The sequence below is a fragment of the Pecten maximus genome, chromosome 6 (assembly GCF_902652985.1).
Source record: "Pecten maximus chromosome 6, xPecMax1.1, whole genome shotgun sequence".
Lineage (NCBI taxonomy): Eukaryota > Metazoa > Mollusca > Bivalvia > Pectinida > Pectinidae > Pecten > Pecten maximus.
This window is the reverse complement of record NC_047020.1, coordinates 14,315,508-14,324,062: the sequence shown is the minus strand read 5'-3', so window position 1 is coordinate 14,324,062 and position 8,555 is coordinate 14,315,508.

Here is an 8,555-nt window from a genome sequence, read left to right as displayed (position 1 = left end):
GTTTCTATTTGACCGCAAGTACAGAAAGGATTTTCAGTTAATTTTTTGCGAAATAGGTGATCTCGAAGAGTGCTACATTTCAAACGAAGCTCTGGCATGATAAATTTGATCCAATCGTTTTCAGTAAAATAGCACATGGGAATTTTCAATTTTCCAGAATGGAGATGAAGTTTCAGGAATGAAATGGAAGGGTTAACTTTTATTTTAGAAGGCAAATTATTCCACAAGTTAATAGTTAAGAGGAAAGAAAGTGTTATTATAAAACGTGGTTCTGGTCTGTAGGTTAGCAATAGTTAGAGATTGTATTATGATCATGCATATCATTGATTCGATTAGGTATAGCATTTCTGTCAAATAGCTGGGTGTCAGGCCATCAATGATTTTATGAAGCTGGATAATTTTTTGTTTGCGTCTTCTTTCCGACAACGACTCTAGAGCACACTGGGGTATTATCGGCCATTTAAGGGTAAATTCACTGCACCCGAGAGTTGCACTGTCACATACTGCTCAAACATCGATGATCCGATAGCCTCATTGAAGAGCCATATTTATTGACCAACTTGATGCACAGACGTTTTATGACCTTGAGATAACCTTCAGTGTTAATCAACAATATATGCTGGGTATTAACGACCACTTTCGGGTATTATCGACCGTAAGAAAACTTATTAAAGAATTGATAGTATGATTTTTTTTATTATCGACAATATTTTCATCCAAACTAGCTATAACACACTCCTCGTTCATATACAAATCTTCTTTTAAAATCATAATTGTAACTACAGCGATGTATAAGGTGTAGGGTGCCGAAAACAAACTATGGAAACAAATACAAAATGTAAGTTGTTTCAAGCTACATGTATATATGGGCCTTCCAAACAGAAGTCGCACCGGAACCTGTATGCCAGAATATCTGTATCGCGATTCAGGTTTATGAGAGTTGCATCGTTGCTGCACAGAATCTTAGAATCTACTACCATAAACTACAGAACTGATATTTATCATCAATCTGATACGTAACCAGGTGCTAATTATTTTCAATTGTTTTGTTGTTATATGTTACAGTGGGATTAAAGCTGATTCATTAGGGACTGTTCTGGTAGATATAAACGCAAAAAAAAAATATATAATCTAATAAATACATCCTTTTATTGTAAGTTTAAATCCATCAAATTACCATTTTAATTTTGAATATATTGGCTATTTTAGTTATATTCCACTGCATATCTTAATTCTGATTGATCAATTACAACAGAAAAAAATGAAATACGTGCCGGTGAGTGTATTCGAACATCTATTCAATTGTAAAACAAATTCGCAGAACTATCACTTTATCTTATCTTTTTTAACCATTACACTACCGTACAAATAGTTTACTAATGAGTCAATATATAACCTTTATAATATTAAATCATACGTGCGGAACTCCCCTTTATTTTTCGATGTAGCCAGCGGTCGATAATACCCTGCGATTATAATTTCGTCAGGGTATGATCGACCATCCCATTTTTTCTTGTAGCTGACATGACTATCCCATTTTTCATAAAAACCTTAAAAATAATCATTCATATACAGTTCATACAATAAAAGCTGTCAGACTATCTGCTTGTGCATATTGAAAAAAAAAAAAAAAAAACACTTTCATTTCCCTTTTCCAGTTAAAGTATCCCGTAACGTTACGTTATTTAGAAAGACCCGCGCTAGCCACTTTCAACAATGTCATCCATTAGGAATTTAAAGGCTCTCAGAAATCTAAGGAAAACCTCTAGTTATTCCGAAGGGAGTATTCTGAGTGATAGAAGCGATTGAATGAGAAGACAACGCTTCTTACGACTTTTATCAAGCTTTAATAAGACAAATGGTCGATAATACCCAGTGGTCGATAATACCCCAGTGTGCTATTCCAGTTTCCAGGTAAAGGGAAACATGACTAACAAGCTAGTTTAGTGGCACCACATATTATTCTAATAGCTTCAAGTTGAATAGACACTTATTTTTTTTACATATTCTACTGTGAGGTTGTCCCATACGACATCGGCGTATTCCAACAAGGGACGAATAAAAGACAAATACATCTGAGATAGCCAGAGACCTATATTCTATAGGTCTCTGAGATAGTCTAGTACCCAGATAGCATGACTACGTTGGGCCAACGTTGGCCCACAGATGTTGACTACGTAGGGCCAATGTTGGCAAACTACGTTGGCCCGATGTAATTTTGCTCATCGGCCCATCGTTGGCCCATCGTGTTGGCCCATCGTTGGACCAACATTGTATGTCAGATAGCCAATGTTGGCCCATCGTTGGACCAACATTGTATGTCAGATAGCCAACGTTGGCCCATCGTTTGGTTTCACCTTCATAGGCCCATCATTGGCCCAACGTAACAAACAGTAGATAAAGTGATGCTTATGTGTAATGCTGGCAACATAAAAATTAATCAGTTGTCATATTGGCAAGTGCTTTACAATTTATTTGTATATGATGACAATACAGTGATTAAATGTACATTATTCTCTTTTACAATCAACAGTTTTAAATACAGTATGTTATGTATCATTATAAAGAGTCAAAACTGATAAATGATTATCAGATATTAATTTTAGTTATCTGCCCCAGATCAGTCCTGTTCGGAATTGTCACTAAGCACAGCATTGATAGTTGCAGTAGCTGCCTGTTGTGCCCTTTTTTGTTCCTATCTCCTTTTCCTGCCACCATCGCGATCACAAGCAAATCTGAACCAATCTTTTGCAATTGCTGCAATTTCCGAATCTGTTGCTGTCGCACAAAGGCGGTTCTTCCTTACTGTAGCTGTTGGAATAAATAAACAACATATCAAATCTACACAGAATGTAAAAATCAAGCGGCACAGATGACCTGAATCGTTAACCTGGACATTTCTGCAGTTATGGCATTATGGCATTAAAGTAATTTACATTATTATATATACAAGTAGATTATATATATATATGACATTTGTCAAGTAGTAGGCCTAATAACGACAGTACAGACAAGTATTTTCGAGGCAATCTGCCCCTTTATCAAGAAACAATGGAATTACAAACGATCTGACATTGAACATGGAACAGCTACACAAATTGTGTAGATAAATATACTTAGTATTTATGTGTGTGTGTATACGTAATGAAAAATAAATTCTGAAAACTTTATGACCCCGATATCTAGCAAGCAAAAGTGTATGTACGGTAGTCGGGTCAACGTAGGACCAACGTTGGACCAACCTAGGTAATTCAGCACTGAAATGTACCAACAGGGGGCCAATGTTGGGCCAACGTAGTGTTCCCAACTTATCTTCACTTGCTGTCGAGTAAAACAAGTTGTTGTTGGGCCAACGTCGGGCCAACGTTGTATGACCAACGCCAACCATTGGCCAACCGTACAACCATATGCCAACGTTGGCCCAACGTAGTCATGCTATCTGGGTAGAGACACAATAGCCAATTTATCATATTGTTCCGTGGTCGGGTTATTTTCCTTGTGTGACTCAGAGACCTATATACTAGGGACTCGCAACAACCGCTTTTCTCGCAGAGTCACGACCTCACCTATTGTTCTCATAACCGGAGGTATATTTAGCACGAGATCAAGCGCTGCGGCTGCGCAATAGGTGGATATCGGAGTTGTTTATATTAGTGACATGTGCCGTACCAAGAGATGGCGACGACTGTCTGTGCACATGTGTCACCGCGTTTGGCCGAGATAACTTCACACTGGCGATAGTTATACCTATGCACTGTAATGTATATCGGCAGATGTGAACAACGATATTTAAGTAGTGTCTAACCGAAAAAAGCACCATTTTTCCGTTAAAGATTCATATAGAAACATATGGAAAATGTCGTCCGATTTTCTGCCATTAGACGATGATCTAAATTTAGATGTAATATACTGACGACGATTCTTATGATTTCGATAGTGATACTGACTTCAGTCAGTGCTTCCCTAATTATACCGGACTCTTTACAAGGGAAAATATAATCACCTGTGTTATTTTCTTTGTATCTAAATACACTTTATTAATGACAACTGTCCAAGTATTGAATTACAGATGCTTGATCTTTTCTTGCTAATGTATACCGACGACATGGCTTTATTTGTTAACTGCCCAGAAGATTTACAAATTATGTTGGATTCTTTATATGCATATACCATAAAATGGAATCTGGAGGTCAATGTTGATAAAACTAAAATCATGGTGTTTAGAAATTGTGGACAAATAAGAAATAATGAGCCATGGAAATATAATAATGAATAATAATGACAATATAGAAATTGTTGACAGTTTTAAATACTTGGGTATGCTGTTCAACTACAATGGGAAGTTTTACAAAACACAAAAACATTTTGCAGAACAAGGCAGAAAAGCTTTATTTTCTCTGACAACTTCTCTTAGAAATCATTGGTTGAATGTAGAAACTTAGTTCTATTTTTGATTCGTATGTAAATAGTATTTTACGTTATGCATCGGAAATATGGGGATTTCATAAAGTACCGGATGTCGAAAGCGTACATTAGAAATTCTGTAAAAAAAAAATACTTTAACTTAATAAGGTGCCTAAATCAACTTGCAATGACTTCGTTTACTGTGAATTGGGTAGATTACCATTAACTATTATGAGAAAATTAAGAGTGTTCAAATATTGGTGAAACAGTCGGATAATCTGGTATTGAAAACATGTCTTGATGAAATGGTAAATGAGAATGACATGTGGATATGTGACATTAAGAATGAATTAGCCGCTTTAGGTATTGAGTACATGTTTTATTCTAATTCACCAGTAGGCTATGCTTTTAAAAGCATTGAGCAGAGATTGACCGATGTTACAAAACAAAACATGGTAACAGATATCTAGTTCGTTGAAAGGTAGATTATACATGTATATCGATATCTGATAGATAGCCACTGTGTACAGTTTTAAACCTATAGAAACTAAATATAAATGTATGTGGAGCATCCTCACAAAAATTAAATATAGAAATAGGTAGACATAATAATATTACCCAAAGAAAAAGAACCTGTAACAATTGTGATTTGTGTGACATCGAGGATGAGTTTCATTTTATTTTGATATGTCCATTATATACAGGTCTGAGGGTAAAATGTATAAAACAATATTACCTCAAAAGACATTCTGTTTTTAAATTAATCCAACTATTATCTGTTAATAATGTTAGAGAGTTGTCAAATTTAGGTTAATATCTATACTTGGCTTGCAAAAGACAAAATTTATTAGTGTAGATAATTTTATATTGAACAGTTTTCATGTAACACTCTCCTGTACACATCTGTAGTTGTTTAATGTTATATATCTTATATACCTATAGGCCTTAGAGCTCATCTGCACCCACCACTAGACCAGTGATTCGTTGATTTATTTCACCAGCAGTTTTACAGTATAAAAACCACCATTAAAACTATGCCTTTTATCTTTTTTTGGAGATATTTCTTGTTTATTAGACAAATGCTATAGCAAAAGTCTTAAGTAAAATGAAAAAAAAAACACTGTCATGTTTGATGATTGATAATATTTTATTATTTAGTATTGAAAACTTTGATAGTGCTTAGGTCATGTACCAATGGTAGATCTTCTCTTCTTTGGCTTTCTGAAAAAAAAAATCAAGTTTAATAAGTATTGATACATTATGGTATAGAATAGGCAGAGAAGCTTCTATAAGATTTAAATTTGAAACATTCAAATCTCAAATACCCTGAAGTAAATTAATTTACCCCAAATGTTGATTAAACAGATTCGTAAATTCAAAATTAACCTAAAAACATATATATCTAAATATGAATGGACCCATTTAAGTTTAATTAGGGAATGAGGACACACCTGAGGGATATTTGTCTTCCAGAGTACAGGTAAATATTTATATTGTATACTGCACAGCATGCCTTTAGTGAACTCTAGTATTTTGGGGAGATGGACATGGCCAGCCTCAGGACAGGTGTTGACAATGAGACACACCTGTTGATTCATGTATATCTCAAAGGTAATCAAGGTGTGGTCAATGTCCCTATGGTTTGGATGGAGTGGGGGAGCCCAGGTGATCACCATGACAATATTTTTTTCTGTAGACCCAGAAGTACAGGTACATACAGGTATATACTCTACATATATGCCCCATGACCAGGTGTTAATGTTTTTATCAAAGGTGAGGTGTGATCAATGCCCCAAAGGTTGGGGGGGTGGGGGTGGGGTGGGGTGGGGGGTGGGGGGTGGGGGGTGGGGGTATATATATCGGTCATAATGGGGGGGGGGAATATATATAACCTTTTGATTTTATTAATTTCCCACACAATACAATAAAATATATACCGCAGTATTTAATGTTTTGCTATGTGCAAAAGATATCATAGCTATTATATTCCAACACACTCATTCCTCGATCAATCCCTGCAATTCTGTATCAAATATCTGTTTTGAAACACTAAATAATTTACAAAAAGTATAATATTTCATTTAATTTACATTAGACTGATTTATGCTTTTTTCAATTAGTTTCAATTAAAGCATTTCTTTCAATAATGGCTTTATTATTCATGAGATCAATGTTAACAGAAGTCATGATTATACTATATAAAATTCTACAGATTATAGCTATCAAATCACTAATCTAATTATAAATATGATATTAAAGACAATGAATTACACAACAAATTTGACTAAACGCGATACAGTAACTATCGAGCAACAATTATTTTAAAACCATTTTGAAATTGGTCAATAAATAAAAAAGGAGTTAAACTGAAACCATGTAGCACTGTCCTTAACACCAGCCATTCACAGTATAACCATAATTTGTTTTGTTTACTTATTTTCACTGGGCATTAACTAAATATTCACAATGAATTACACAACAAATTTGACTAAACGCGATAAAGTAACTATCGAGCAACAATTATTTGAAAACCATTTTGAAATTGGTCAATAAATAAAAAAGGAGTTCATTATATAAACTGAAACCATGTAGCACTGTCCTTAACACCAGCCATTCACAGTATAACCATAATTTGTTTTGTTTACTTATTTTCACTGGGCATTAACTAAATATTCACAATGAATTACACAACAAATTTGACTAAACGCGATAAAGTAACTATCGAGCAACAATTATTTGAAAACCATTTTGAAATTGGTCAATAAATAAAAAAGGAGTTCATTATATAAACTGAAACCATGTAGCACTGTCCTTAACACCAGCCATTCACAGTATAACCATAATTTGTTTTGTTTACTTATTTTCACTGGGCATTAACTAAATATTCACAATGAATTACACAACAAATTTGACTAAACGCGATAAAGTAACTATCGAGCAACAATTATTTGAAAACCATTTTGAAATTGGTCAATAAATAAAAAAGGAGTTCATTATATAAACTGAAACCATGTAGCACTGTCCTTAACACCAGCCATTCACAGTATAACCATTTGTTTTGTTTACTTATTTTCACTGGGCAATAACTAAATATTCACAATGAATTACACAACAAATTTGACTAAACGCGATACAGTAACTATCGAGCAACAATTATTTGAAAACCATTTTGAAATTGGTCAATAAATAAAAAAGGAGTTCATTATATAAACTGAAACCATGTAGCACTGTCCTTAACACCAGCCATTCACAGTATAACCATAATTTGTTTTGTTTACTTAGGGCAAATTTGTTGCAAATAAACTGGTTTAGGTTTGGGTTTATGGTTTAAACCTGGTTTTCAAAACGGTTTGTAAACTAAAACTGGTTTGCTCTTGAGAAACAAATGCGAAATTCTAGTTTTCAATATGGTGTCTTTGGGAGAAAAAGCTTCAGAGCAGTATTTGAAACGTTAATACCTCCTGAACGCACAAAAAATCCCCGAATCCCAAATTATGTTAAGACATACTTCCACAATTCAATGCAATGACAAACACAAGGGAACACTGTCATACCAATGGGAAAACAATTATTAATATTTATCATTTATATTTTATTTGTCCAGTCAAATGACACTACAAGCCATAGCTGGCAAGTTTGGAGTACGTAGCGCACTTCAAGAGCACATTCTGCATGTTGACAACATTCGCCATCTTGTTTTCAGAAACGAAACCTTCCAAATCACAACCGGTGGTGGTTTGAATGGTTTAATAAACTAGTTTAGGTTTATCAGAAACAAATGAATGAACCGGTTTCAGTTTAAATGTGGTTTGAAACTGGTTTACTCAACAAATGGAAAGTTTACAGAACCGGTTCGAAACTAAAACTGGTTTTAGGAGAACAAATTCGCCCTTATTTTCACTGGGCAATAACTAAATATTCACAATGAATTACACAACAAATTTGACTAAACGCGATACAGTAACTATCGAGCAACAATTATTTGAAAACCATTTTGAAATTGGTCAATAAATAAAAAAGGAGTTAATTATATAAACTGAAACCATGTAGGCCTAGCACTGTCCTTACACCAGCCATAAGCTAACCAGCGTGGTAATCGCCGTGAAAAGAACGGTCACATGTGCAGTCTTCCGAACATAAAGTACGACGGA